This window comes from Trachypithecus francoisi, unplaced genomic scaffold (genome assembly GCF_009764315.1).
Source record: "Trachypithecus francoisi isolate TF-2019V2 unplaced genomic scaffold, Tfra_2.0 Lachesis_group1, whole genome shotgun sequence".
In the NCBI taxonomy this organism is placed as follows: Eukaryota; Metazoa; Chordata; class Mammalia; order Primates; family Cercopithecidae; genus Trachypithecus; species Trachypithecus francoisi.
The window spans coordinates 51,396,833-51,411,200 of NW_022681454.1; the positions used below are offsets into that span (position 1 = coordinate 51,396,833).

Below are 14,368 nucleotides of genomic sequence, written 5' to 3' on the forward strand. Positions count from 1 at the left end.
CGGGTGAGGTGGCGGGCGCCTGTAGTCCCAGCTACTCGGGAGGCTGAGGCAGGAGAATGGCGTAAACCCGGGGGGCGGAGCTTGCAGTGAGCTGAGATCCGGCCACTGCACTCCAGCCTGGGTGACAGAGCGAGACTCCGTCTCAAAAAAAAAAAAAAAAAAAAAAAAATTAGTCTTTCTCTAAGAGTTGGCCAGTGCATACATGAACCTCAAACAACAGCTGAGTTTATGACTGGGGACTGAAATGTTTCTTTATGCAGTTTAATAAATCCCAAGAAGGAAACAACAACAAAAAAATCCAAAGTAATCAATAGTTGCTGGGGTTGGGCAAAGTGGCACATGCTAATAATCCCAGCATTTTGGGAGGTTAAGGCAGGAGGATTGCTTGAGGCCAGGAGTTTGAGACCAGCCTGGAAAACACAGTGAGATCCTGTCTCTACCTTAAGAAAAATATAAAAGAGTTGCTGAATATGCTCATGTGTTGACTCATATTATTGGTGCTACTGTTTGGTCAGCATCAAAGACCAAATTTATTTTTCTGCTTTAGCCAATGGTTGTTATAACATTTTGCTCATGTGCCAGAGATACTTGAAAATCTTCCCAAAGCTATCATTAGCAAGCAATATAAAACAGGGCCAGGGTTTCTCTGCCTATTAATATTTGGATATATTGGATGAAGACATGAGGCATGATGTTGTGAGCTTTTATAACATTGACTATACTGCTACAAAGCAAATAAACGGTAACAGAGGACAGGAGGTCAGCAAATGAAGGTTTTATAAATCTGCATTTGACTGTGTGTGTGCATATGTATACATATAGAGAGGTCCCTGTGTACATGTCTTCCACTAATTTCTGTCCTGCATATTTAGTGTGATGCTGGAACCTCTGAGAAGTCCTGCAATTTTAGTGCACTCTGAGTGAATAGTTTGGGCTTCACTGCTGTCTGAGCTTGTCCTGCTTTTCTGAGGGTCCGGATTGGGAGGCTCTTCTATGACAGGGATGTTTATCTTGCCATTATAGAACCATCAGGGGTTTTTGCTTGGGGCTCTGCACTTGAACTCAGTGTCAGCGGATGAAGGCCATCCATGTGGATTTATGGAATCTCTAGCACCTCTAAAATATGTTGCAGCTTCTCAGTCTTATGAGACCAGTAAGCCTAGAGTAAATCAATGTCAAGGGTAGGTTTATTTTCTTTTAAAGCTTTTTCTCCTCTAAGGCCAAGACTACATTTTCACTTCTCCAAATAAAGCATTTAGCAACCTATCTTTTAATGCTTTGGGTTCCTCTGACTTCTGGGCTCAAGGACAGAACAGAGTTGAGGAGGTGATGGGAGGAGGAGATACTCCTTCTCCTTTGTTGACAGAGCAGCCCGTGAATTCACTGTCTTTGAACTTTGGGATGATACACATGGCAGAATGCTGGGAATGTCCTTTGATGGTAGGACCAGGTTTTGTTTCTTTGTGATTATGATGTATATTATAATTTACATCATTGCATATGTATAATTATATATAGGTGTGCTATAATATAAACTATAACTAAAATGAACTTCAGAAATAGTACAAAGATATGTGCAAAACCTAGAGAGAGGCTACAGTGGTTAGAAAGATATTGTGGGATTCACAAGGGCACTCCACAGCTCACTCTCCTTCCAGGTGTGCAATGCAATAAAGAACTGCGTCTCATACTCCCTTGAATTAGGCGTGGCCTTATGACTGTTTGGGCTGATGAAGTAAGCATAGAAAAGAAACAGGTCTTTCTACAGAATGGGAGAAAATTTTTGCAATCTACTCATCTGACAAAGGGCTAATATCCAGAACCTACAAAGAACCCAAACAAATTTATAAGAAAAAAACAAACAACCCCATCAAAAAGTGGGCAAAGGATATGAACAGACACTTCTCAAAAGAAGACATTCATACAGTCAACAGACACATGAAAAAATGCTCATCATCACTCGTCATCAGAGAAATGCAAATCAAAACCACAACGAGATACTGTCTCACACCAGTTAGAATGGCAATCATTAAAAAGTCAGGAAACAACAGGTGCTAGAGAGGATGTGGAGAAATAGGAACACTTTTACACTGTTGGTGGGACTGTAGACTACTTCAACCATTGTGGAAAACAGTGTAGCAGTTCCTCAAGGATCTAGAACTAGAAATATCATTTGACCCAGCCATCCCATTACTGGGTATATACCCAAAGGATTATAAATCATGCTGCTATAAAGACACATGCACACATATGTTTATTGTAGCACTATTCACAATAGCAAAGACTTGGAATCAACCCAAATGTCCATCAGTGACAGACTGGATTAAGAAAATGTGGCACATATACACCATGGAATACTATGCAGCCATAAAAAAGGATGAGTTCGTGTCCTTTGTAGGAACATGGATGCAGCTGGAAACACTCATTCTCAGCAAACTATCACAAGAACAGAAAACCAAACACCACATGTTCTCACTCATAGGTGGGAATTGAACAATGAAATCACTTGGACACAGGGTGGGGATCATCACATATGGGGGCCTGTTGTGGGATGGGGTACGGGGGAGGGATAGCATGGAGATACACCTAATGTAAATGATGAGTTAATGGGTGCAGCACACCAACATGGCACGTGTATACATATGTAACAAACCTGCATGTTGTGCACATGTACCCTAGAACTTAAAGTATAACAATAATAATAAATAAATAAAGGATATATACATTTAAAATAAAAAAAAAGAGAGAGAAACAGGTCTTTTCTGGGCAGAAGCGTGAAGAGCCAGTGTGCGCTTTGCAACACTCTCCTTTCCTGCTGGCATGGTGAATGGGGCTTCTCCATCAGCCCAGGTCCCTGATGGAATCTCATTAGTGACCCATTATGGACCTGTAGAGAGAGAGCAATGAATAATCTTCTGTTATCTGAAGCTATTGAAGTTTGGGGTTATCAACATAGTCTGATTGATAAGGAAATCATGTTAAAGCTTATGTATTAAAGTGTAATAGAAATGTGACAAAGGAGATTTCTCAAGAGGAAAGGACTTGAAGATTTCTTGTATGTTTGTTTTAACCTTAAGAACTATTGGGGCCAGTAAATGTACAGAGCTTTTAAAAAGTGTTAAAATGCCCAGGACAAGTTCCCTAAAGCCTCTGTTTTATTTTGTTTTTAATTATGGTAAATGTGCATAACATAACATTTACTATTTAAACTATTGTATTGTTAAGTGGACAGCTCAGTCGCGTTAAGGACATTCACATTGTTGTGTAATCATCATCACCACCCATCTCCACAACTTTTTCATCATCCCAAACTGAAACTTCATGCCCATAAAACAGTCACGCCTGCTCGTTCCCTCTTCCCACCTTCTACCCCACCCTGCCCCTGGCCATTCTCCTTTCTGTATGATTTTGACTACTCTAAATAACTCACGTAAGTAGAATCATACAATGTTTGTCCTTTTGTGTCTGGCTTATTTAAATCCTCTTTTTTTTTTTTCATTTTTGTAGAGAAGATTGGATTTCAGTTTTTACTGACAACTCCTATATCTGTTTAGCTATTTTGAGGACAGTCTTTGCTCCAAGAAGAAAGAGGGATGACAAGAATCCGTTTTAAGGACTGACTCTGGCTGTGGGTTGAGGGGGCTTCATGCTTTCCAGGCCAGAGGTCAGCAACCCTTCCCAGCTGAAATGTGAGTTCCAAGCTCCCCTTGGGTCAGGGGTTAGGGGTGCTTTCAAACCCAGAGTGATAAAGTTCTGCCTTCTGCTCATACAAGGAAAGGATTGCCATAGTCTACAAGCTGGGGGAGAGAGGGAGTTTTGATTTCTTTTAGTAGCAAAGGTTGGCCCAGTGTCAGCAGATAGTTCTGGCTTTCAGAAGGGGTTGTAACAATGGTGACAGATCCTGAGGTCATATTCAATCATCCTGTGGTCCATCAGCGACAGAGGGAGTCTTGTTTATCATTCTTTTTGCTTGAAGAAAAGTGTCTTGTCAGAAGTTGTGGGGAGATGTTATTACTTTTTTGGTGATTTCTTTTCCTTTCCTTTCTTTTCTGTTCTATGGAAATACCATATCAATAGAAATACCAGGTTTAACATGCACAAAATCATGAAAACCAATGATGCCAGATGGCACTGACTTTTGCTTTTCTTTTCTTCAGAATTACACTTGTTAGAAGCACATGTGTAGTCTAAGATGGACATCAAAGAGGTGGAGGATAGAGGTGGGAGTGGGGTCAGAGGATGACGGAGGATACAAACTTAACTGCACTGATGTCGTCTCTGAGTTCCTGTTCAGGAAGGCAGGCAGACTGTGGAGGAGATGGGTGAGTCCTGGAGGTCCCTGTGGAAATCTAGCTTTTGCATGTTCTTTTTTTTTTTTTTTTTTCTTGAGACGGAGTCTCACTCTGTCACCCAGGCTGGAGTGCAGTGGTGTGATCTCAGCTCACTGCAAGCTCCACCTCCTGGGTTCACGCCATTCTCCTGTCTCAGCCTCCCGAGTAGCTGGGACTACAGGTGCCCGCCACCACGCCCAGCTAATTTTTTTTTTTTTGTATTTTTAGTAGAGACAGGGTTTCACTGTGTTAGCCAGGATGGTCTCGATCTCTTGACCTCATGATCTGCCCGTCTTGGCCTCCCAAAGTGCTGGGATTACAGGCGTGAGCCACCGCGCCCGTCTGCTTTTGCATGTTTTATCAGATTTGGCCACCTGAAGACAATGGTGAAATCCCTGCCTTCTGTTCATATTGGAGTTTTTATTTGGAAATAAAAAGAATTGAAGGTTATTTTTTTAAGGGTCCTGGGAAATAATTGTCATAGAGGTAGTAAAACTGTGCTCTGGCTTAGACATTTGCTCAATAGATGTTATCTTATGTGTCAGGCATTTTACTGGGTGCTGAGATTACAGTGGAAGAATAAACATGGTTTCCTCCTTCATGAGGTTCATAGTCCAATGAGGTGACTCATATTATTTACTCAATCAATAAGCCAGTCAATAAGTATTTATTGAATGATAATTGTGTTCTAGGCACAGGGGATACTACAGGAAGCTAATTAGACATGAGGTACGTAAAACAAATGTCAAATTGTAACTGTAATGAGGGCTAGGAAAGAGAGGTGCTGTGGACTGCAAGAGTTATTTATGAGGGTTCAGCATGGCCAGAGAGAGCTAGTTCGGTGACAGAGAGTTCAACCAGGCGAATAGGGATAGGAGCATTCCAGGCAGAGGGAGCAGCTCATGCAAAGGCCCTGTGGAGGAAAGGATATTGGTGATAATGAGGGGGAATGGAGACCTTTGTGGTTCAAGTCTGGAGAGGGGATTGGAAGACACGTTAATTTGGGAGAAGTGGGCAGGGGTCAGTCATGAAAGCCATCCTTATAAAAATGAAAGGAGCCTGGCTTATCACTGTCTTTGTTAGAATGTGTATATCCTCTTCTATTCCTCCTCAGCTTAGTACCCTAGTTAAGAGCCTGAATTCTGGAGTCAGGCTGCCAGGGTTAGATACCAGCGCTCCTACTTACAAGCTTTGTGACCATAAGCAAGTTACTTAACCTCTCTGTGCCTCAGTTGCCTTATCTGTAAAATGGGGAATATAATAGTACCTACCTCATAAACTTGAAATTAAATGAGTTTATATATGTAAAATACCCAGAATAATGCCAGGCACTATAAGCACCATATAAATATGATCTATTATGATGATGTTGATGATAATAAAGAGCATCACTATACTCAGGAGATATTCCCCAATTAGTTTATGCATAAGAAATCCATACCAAATCATATCCAGAATATATAAATATTTGCATTATGAGCAGAGAAAACCTAAAACAAACTATAGGTCTCTTCAGTGTTCATTTATGGTATGGAAAAATGCATTTCTCAAGTAAATCATCTTGGAAAAGTCCTCTTTAAAGGTGCGAAAATTAAAATAAATTCTACTCTGCCTAGTGTGTATTTGAGATATTTGGAAGACAATGTATTCTTGATACTGATTCAGGTAATACTCTGGACTGAGGAATGGCAGAACCCAAAACCTTTTATCATTTTATCATTGATGCGACTGAACAATCAGAATGGTAGAGCCAGAAGCAACCTTAGAGATTAGCTAGTCATTTGTTCTGATTTAATTGGTTGTTGGTTTCTGCATGAAGTGATCACATTAGACAAAAAGAGCTGCCAGCTTAAACATTTAATAGATAAGTAATTAATTTAACTGAGACACTTCTGTGAAAATCACAAATACCATCTGCAGCTTCTCCTTTGGAAGCTGGTAATGTATTTTTGCTGAAGGGCTTTTTGTTTTTGTTTTTCACCATTCCTGAAAAAGTAATAGCAGCCTTACTTTGTACCAATAGATTTGGTAACATGGTAAGTTATCGTGCCGTCTATTTGGATGGCACCATATAATCAAATGAACAACATTTTATTGAAAGCTCGCTATGCATGAGGCCTTGTGATGGATGCTTTTATATGACGTGGTCTTTAATTCTCACACTAATTTTATGAAATTTTGGACAGGCCTTGGGGCTGCTGTTCTTGGATCCCACCTCACCCTCCCTCTGCTCTGTCAGTGTTGCAGGGAGACTGCAGCCTCTCCTGGCCACTGGTTCTGGGCCGGGTCTGGACATTCAGGCATTGGTGGAGGTGAGGGTGAGGAGAGGAGCCAGTCTGTTTCTCTGCTCTCTCTCTCTGCTTTGGGCTGCATCTTCTCTATGGCTTCAGCTCCCCTAGGACTGGCAGGCCATGGTTCAAACTTCCACTTGGTGGCTCCACTGGAGGTGCCAAAATAACTAAGGTTCTCTCCTCCCTTAGTCTCTCCAGTCAAGGGATGGTGAAACTCCCTGCTGTTGCTCATGGCTGGATTACCCCATTGTCTGCTGTTTGGCTTATAATCTCCATCACCTGTATAACCAGTTCCTGTGCTACATTCCCTCTATTAAGCATATTCGAAGTAATTTCTGTGTTCTTGTTCAGATCCCAATTTATAGAGTGTCATATATTTAATTATAGCTACTTTTTTAATAGAAGAGGAAACTGAGGATCATACTGACTAAATGTCACAATATTAAGCTCAATATCACAAATCTACTATTTAAATCAAAGTCCTCATACTCCTAAGCTCATACATACTTTTCCTACTATTATGCTTTAGTGTCTTTATAAATGTCTAGAAAGGAGAATAATTTTTTTTTTTTTTTTTTTTTTTTTGAGATGGAGTCTCACTCTGTCGCCCGGGCTGGAGTGCAGTGGCTGGATCTCAGCTCACTGCAAGCTCCGCCTCCCGGGTTTACGCCATTCTCCTGCCTCAGCCTCCCGAGTAGCTGGGACTACAGGCGCCCGCCACCTCGCCTGGCTAGTTTTTTGTATTTTTTAGTAGAGACGGGGTTTCACCGTGTTAGCCAGGATGGTCTCGATCTCCTGACCTCGTGATCTGCCCATCTCGGCCTCCCAAAGTGCTGGGATTACAGGCGTGAGCCACCGCACCCGGCCCGAGAATACTTATTATAGGGAAATCCCTCTTGGATCATTAGTATCATGATGGGTTTTCCTACAGTCCTGTGTTAGTCCAACTGGATTGAAGACCCGGAGGATGGGTTTGAACGTCAATACCTGACATGTCTCCAGAGAAAGAATTATTAGGCCTCAGGCAGCAGATCAGAAAGATGCTCTTTTGTGTGTCTACTGAACTTTGGTCTTTCAGGAAATCCTCCACAGATCCATGGAGCCACCAAGTTCTGGCCACTCATTTAGGACAGATGATGAAATCCTGAAATAGTTTGGATGTTTGTCCCCTCCAAATCTCATGATGAAAAGTAATCCCTGGTGTTGGAGGTGGGGCCTGGTGAGAGGTGTTTTAGTCATGGGAGTGGATTCCTCATGAATGGCTTGGTGCCATTCGTGAGTTCTTGTGAGATCTGGTTGTTTAAAAGTGTGTGGCACCTCCCTTCTTCCTCTCTTGCTCCCACTCTCACCATGTGACATACTGGCACCCCTTCACCCTCCATGCTGATTGTAAGCTTCCTGAGGCCTCACCAGAAGCAGATGCCAGCACTTTGTTTTGTGTACAGCCAGCAGGACCATGAGCCAATTAAACCTCGTTATAAATTACCCAGCCTCAGGTATTTCTTTTTAGCAACACAAACATGGCCTGATACAATTCCCTTTGTTCCAATGTGAGTAGAAAATTGAGATGTTTCTGACCGGGTGCTGTGGCTCATGCCTGTAATCCCAGCACTTTGGGAGGCTGAGGCGGGAGGATCACGAGGTCAAAAGACTGAGACCATCCTGGCCAACATGATAAAACCCCGTCTCTACTTAAAATACAAAAATTAGCTGTGTATGGTGGCATGTACCTGGAGTCCCAGCTACTCGGGAGGCTGAGGCAGGAGAATCACTTGAACTTGGCAGGCGGAGGTTGCAGTGAGCCAAGATCACGCCACTGCTTTTCAGCCTGGTGACAGAGTGAGACTTTGTCTCCAAAAAAAAAAAAAAGAAAAGAAAATTGAGGTGTTTCTGACCTCGAATTTACTCAAAATCTGAACAGAGATACTCTTAAATTTATCATTAAATCCTACCCACAATCAAATACTTTGGACTTTATCATAATTTTAAGCCTAATTTTTAGACTCCTTTCATAAGAATAAATCATAGGCTAAAATGTTTTTAGTCTGAGCAACTGAAGGAATGAGCATAGCATTACTTTACTTGTGGGGACTCTTGTGAAGAAGTTGGCAGTCGAAGAAAAACAAATAAAATGTTGAACCAGCAATGGAAGAATAACCTCCTATTTCTCTCTTTTTGCTAAATAGTAAGAATAATAGTGGAGAGTGTTGAAGTCTAGGGGAAGGGGTGTCTGTGTATGGGTGTGTGTGCATATGTATAGGGGGAAGGGATACAATGAGAAGCCATCAAAGAGTGAACAACTTAATCATGCATTGAGGAAAATAGGTAAAAATGTGTTGGTTTAACATAGCGATAAGGAAGAGGATCTGGATGAAGGATGCTTTTATGATGCTATTATATACATTACATATATAATATACTATATATTTATATATACATATTATGCTGTATATATTCTATAAATATATAGTATATTATATGTACTATATAAAATATAGTATATATAACAATATGCTATATATTATACAAATGTATGTGATATACAATATATTTTTTATATATAGCATATAATATGTATAATAATTCTATTATATAGTTAAGAAAAATAACAAAAACTTGAAGTACCTGACTTTGGAATAGCAGCTGCTAGTGGCTGCGCAAGATGATGAAGATGTGGGATTGATAAGATTTGATAATTGATTGGGATAGGAATGAGGGAGGAGAAAAAAATTGAAGATTATTCTGAAGCTTGAAGTCTTCATGACTTTTCTTTTTTCATATAATATTCAACCCAAGTAACTTTTTATACTGTTATGAAATTTTCATATTGCCATGGGAATCTGGTTGGTACTCAGTTTTCCCTTTGTTGTGCAAGGAGCCCAGTGCTGTAGTTCCATCTGTTGTTCAAAGAGCACTCAAGAGCTTCTGACGTCATCAGGACTGCTGACCCTGTATGGAGACCACAGCATGGCAAATAAATGAGGCACTCTACTTAGAATACTCCTCCACTTCAGTCAGGCTGGTCTATGCACTGCCCTGGGCACAGACCATGCTCTTTCTGCCCTTTGAGGCTTTGCCTCAGTCACACACATCTGCTGAGATGTAAACTATGGCTAAATCATTTGTACCTGTGTGCCAATGAGGCTTCAATATCCTTTATCTGCCTATATTTACATGTAGAATGAGGCCTATGTTATGGATCTTACACACCTTCCTAGAAACTTGAAACATTGATAACATTCTAATAGCAACAGTGGTCATAGGTTATGTAATAGCAACAGCATTCATAGGTTATGTCCTTCCATGGGGTCAAATATCTTCCTGAGAAACAGTAATTACAAACCTGCTATCAGCTGTACATTGGAACAGACGTTGTACAATGGATCTGAGGTAGCTTTTCAGTTGACAAAGCCACTCTTACAGGATTCTTTGTTTTCCATTTTATTCTATCTTTCATTATTACAGCGCTACTAGCTGTTCATCCCTACTCCTACATGAAACAGGATCCAACAACCTTTTGAAAATTTCATCAGACTCTGATAAAATCCCATTTTCACCCTTATTGCACAATTAAAGATTTTTTAGGCCTAGTCCTACTTGTCCTGCTCCTCCTAATAGGAGACCCAGACAACTACATCCCAGCAAACCCTCTCAACACTCCACCCCATATTAAGCCAGAATAATACTCCTCATTTGCCTATTCATCACACAGTGAATGGCTACAAATCCATGGGAGTTTATAGATATTTTTAGATTTCTGGTACATCCTTGTAAGGTAAGAAATTTGTACAGGGTCAGGCAAGGCATGAGGAAATTATCTACCACAGAGTCACCTTAGGTGATGGGTAAGCCTTGAAGGATGGTTCTCATACCTAGCATATTCCTCCACTTCAGTCAGACTGGTCTGCGTACCACCCTAAGGGCAGACCATGCTCTTTCTGCCCTTTGGGTCATAATCCTCTCACCTGCAGGACCTGCTGCTCCTCCCCCAGTCAAATCTCCCCAAGCCTACAGAGACCGAGTGCCTCCTGCTTGCTGCCCTACACTCTCTTAAATATTTCATTTTCCTTTAAACAATCACAGTGTGCATATTTCACTTTGTTTTATACTTTATTATATATTACATTTTATTATACTTTAATTTCTCCAATTGTGTTAGTCTTATCTTTCAAACTACATCACAAACTCTTTGAAGAAAGAACTCTTTCTTACTCTTTATTATCCCCCACGATGCCTAGTATGGAGTGAATACTTGTTGAATAATTAATTTAGTGTGAAAAATTTGCCCTATCTTCTCCTAGCCACTTTATCTACTTGATTACCTTCTTCTTTAGCTACTGGATTGCAACTAAGCATATGGACATGCAGTACAGGTTCTGAATACTGAGACATTTCTTCCAGGCAAAAGAATGCTGTGACCAAAGAGAACTCCAGATATGGTAGTGAGCAGGGAGGAGAAAGAAAGAAAAATGCATTTAGAAACACAACTTCTTCTTTGACCTGAGTGAACTTGTTTGCTAGAAGTTACCGAAAAGCGAAGGTGCTCAGAACAACGATCAGTCCATCTTCAGACTCTGGTATGTTTTAGAACAATAGAAAATGACATAGGCCAAGAAATTCTTGGTGGGACATTTGGGTAAAAGGTGTTTTCTGTTTTCAGAATTCAGATTTAAGAATATTAGCTTCTGTATTAGTACAAGAGACCAGTATGTTTATTGAGCTGGGAATGTTATGGCACAGACCATGCTCTTTCTGCCCTTCAACTCCTACCTATATGTTGAATTTTTCATCATAAATGTAGATGGAGGTATTTTAAATTACACCACAAAAATGACAAAACTGAGACGTAGAGAGTTGAAGTAACTCAACATCAATAAATCACCTTTTTCAAGAAGTCTTCTCTAAACTTCAGGATAAATTAAGCATTGCTATATCTCCCATAGTAATTTGTGATTATCTTTATTGTACTACATATTATTTTTTAAAAGTATTTTAATTATAGATAAATAGTAGCTGTACGTACTTATGAGATACGTGTGTTATTTTGATACAACATACAATGTGTAATGATCAAATCAGAGTAACTGGGGTATTATCACCTCAAGTGTTTGGCATTTCTTTGGGTTAGGAACATTCCAATTCTGTAGTTTTTGTTATTTTGAAATATACAATAAATTATCAACTGTAGTCATCCTATTGTGCTACCTAGCACTAGATATTTTTTCTATCTAACTGTGTTTTTGTACTCATTAACCATCCCCTTTCTACCCAGCGTCCTTTCCAACTACCCTTTCCAGACTCTGGTAAGCATCATTTTACCCTCTCTTTCCATGAGTTTAATTTGTTTTTTTAGCTCCCACATATTAGTGAGAACATGGGATATTTGTCTTTTTGTGCCTCGCTTATTTCACCTAACATACTCTCTCTAGTTCCATTCATGTTGTTACAGATGACAAGATTTTGTTCTCTCTAGTAGCTCTAAAATATTATATTCCGTATATTTAACTCATTTTCGTTATCCATTCATCTGCCAATGTACACTTAGATTGATTATGTACCTTGGCTATTGTGAATAGTGCTGCAATAAACATGGGAATATAGATATCTCTTCCATATATTGGTTTCCTTTCTTTTGGATATATACCCAGTAGTGGGATTGCTGGATCACATCATAGTTATATTTTTAGCTTTTTGAGGAACCTGTATACTGTTCTCCATAGTGGCTGTACTAATTTATGTTTCCACCAACAGTGTATGAGGGTTCTCCTTTCTCCACATCCTCACAAGTATTCATTATTGCCTGTATTTTGGATAAAAGCCAATTAAACTTGGGTGAGATGATATATCAGTATAGTTTTAATTTGCATTTCTCTGATAAGTAGTGCTGTTGAATATTTTTTCATATAACTGTTGGCCATGTGTATGTCTTCTTTTGAGAAATGTCTATTCAGATCTTTTGCCCATTTTTTTCTTTTTTGTTTTGTTTTAAATATGGCAAAAGGATATTTTTTTTATCTTCAACTTTTATTTTAAGGTCAGGGGTGTGTGTGCAGGATGTACAGGTTTGTTACATATGTAAACATGTGCCATGGTGGTTTGCTGCACAGGTCATCCCATCAGCTAGGCATTAAGCCACACAAATTAGCTATTCTTCCTGATGTTCAAAATACCATGCTATTTTGTGTTTTTTTTTTTTTTTTTTTTTTTTTTGAGACGGAGTCTCGCTCTGTCGCCCAGGCTGGAGTGCAGTGGCCGGATCTCAGCTCACTGCAAGCTCCGCCTCCCGGGTTCACGCCATTCTCCTGCCTCAGCCTCCCGAGTAGCTGGGACTACAGGCGCCCGCCACCTCGCCCGGCTAGTTTTTTGTATTTTTTAGTAGAGACGGGGTTTCACCGTGTTAGCCAGGATGGTCTCGATCTCCTGACCTCGTGATCCGCCCGTCTCGGCCTCCCAAAGTGCTGGGATTACAGGCTTGAGCCACCGCGCCCGGCCTATTTTGATTACTATAGCTTTGTAGTAGTATTTGAAGTGAGGAAATTGATATGATTCTCCCAGTTTTGTTTTTTGCTCAGGATTGATTTGGCTATTCTGGATCTTTATGGTGCTATATAAATTTTAAGATTTTTTCCTTCTATTTCCGTGAAGAATGCCATTGGTATTTTGATGGAGATTGCATTGAATCTGTAGATTGTGTTGGGTAGTATGGACATTTAAAAAATAGTCATTATTCCAATTCATGAACATGGAATATCTTTCCTTTTTTGTGTCCTCATCAATTTATTTCATCAATGTTTATAGTTTTTGTTGTAGAGAACTTTAACTTCTTTGGTTACATTTGTTCTTAGGTATATATTTTTATTTGTAACTATGGTAAATAAGATTACTTTCTTGGTTTCTTTTTCAGATTGTTTGCTGTTGGCATATAGAAATTCTGCTGACTTTTGTATGTTGATTTTGCATCCTGAAACTTTACTGAATTTGTTATTAGTTCTAATAGTTTTTTTGGTGGAATCTTTAGGTTTTTCTAAATATAAGATCATATCATCTCAAACAAGGATGATTTTAACTTCTTCCTTTCCAATGTGGATGCCTTTTGTTTATTTCTCTTGCCTAATTGCCCTGGCTAGGACTTACAGTACCGTGTTGAATAAAAGTGATTAAAATGGGCATTCTTGTCTCATTCCAGATCTCAGAGGAAAGGCTTTCAGGTTTTTCCCCATTCAGTATGACACTAGCTGTAGGTTTTTCCCCATTCAGTATGACACTAGCTGTAGGTTTATTGTATGTGGCTTTTATCATGTTGAAGTATGTTCCTTCTATACCCAGTTGTCTGAGAGATTTTATCATGAAGGATGTTGAACTTTATTGGATGCCTTTTCAGCATTTATTGAAATGATCGTATGGTGTTTGTTTGTTATGGGACAGGGTCTCACTCTGTTAGCTGGACTAGAGTGTAGTAGTGTGATCACAACTCTTGACAACCTTGACCTACTGGACTCAAGTGATGCCCCCACCTCAGCCTCCAAGTACCTGGGACTACAGGCATGCACCACCATGCCTGGCTAATTTTTGTATTTTTTTTCTAGACACAAAGTTTGAAACCAAGCTGGTTTCAAACTCCTGGGTTCAAGTGATCTGCCCGATTCAATCGCCCAAAGTGCTGGTACTATAGGCATGAGTCATTGCACCCGGTCGATCATATGGTTTTTGTCCTTTATTCTGTTGATATGATGTGTCACATTGATT

General features: G+C 39.9%; 1 non-coding gene across 1 annotated transcript; it reads right to left on the bottom strand.

The window, feature by feature from the left end:
* Window positions 1–4,063: 4,063 nt before the first annotated feature.
* Window positions 4,064–4,177, bottom strand: LOC117086516. Its single transcript, XR_004438414.1, has one exon. It is a non-coding gene; the product is annotated as a small nucleolar RNA SNORA8 (small nucleolar RNA).
* Window positions 4,178–14,368: the final 10,191 nt, after the last annotated feature.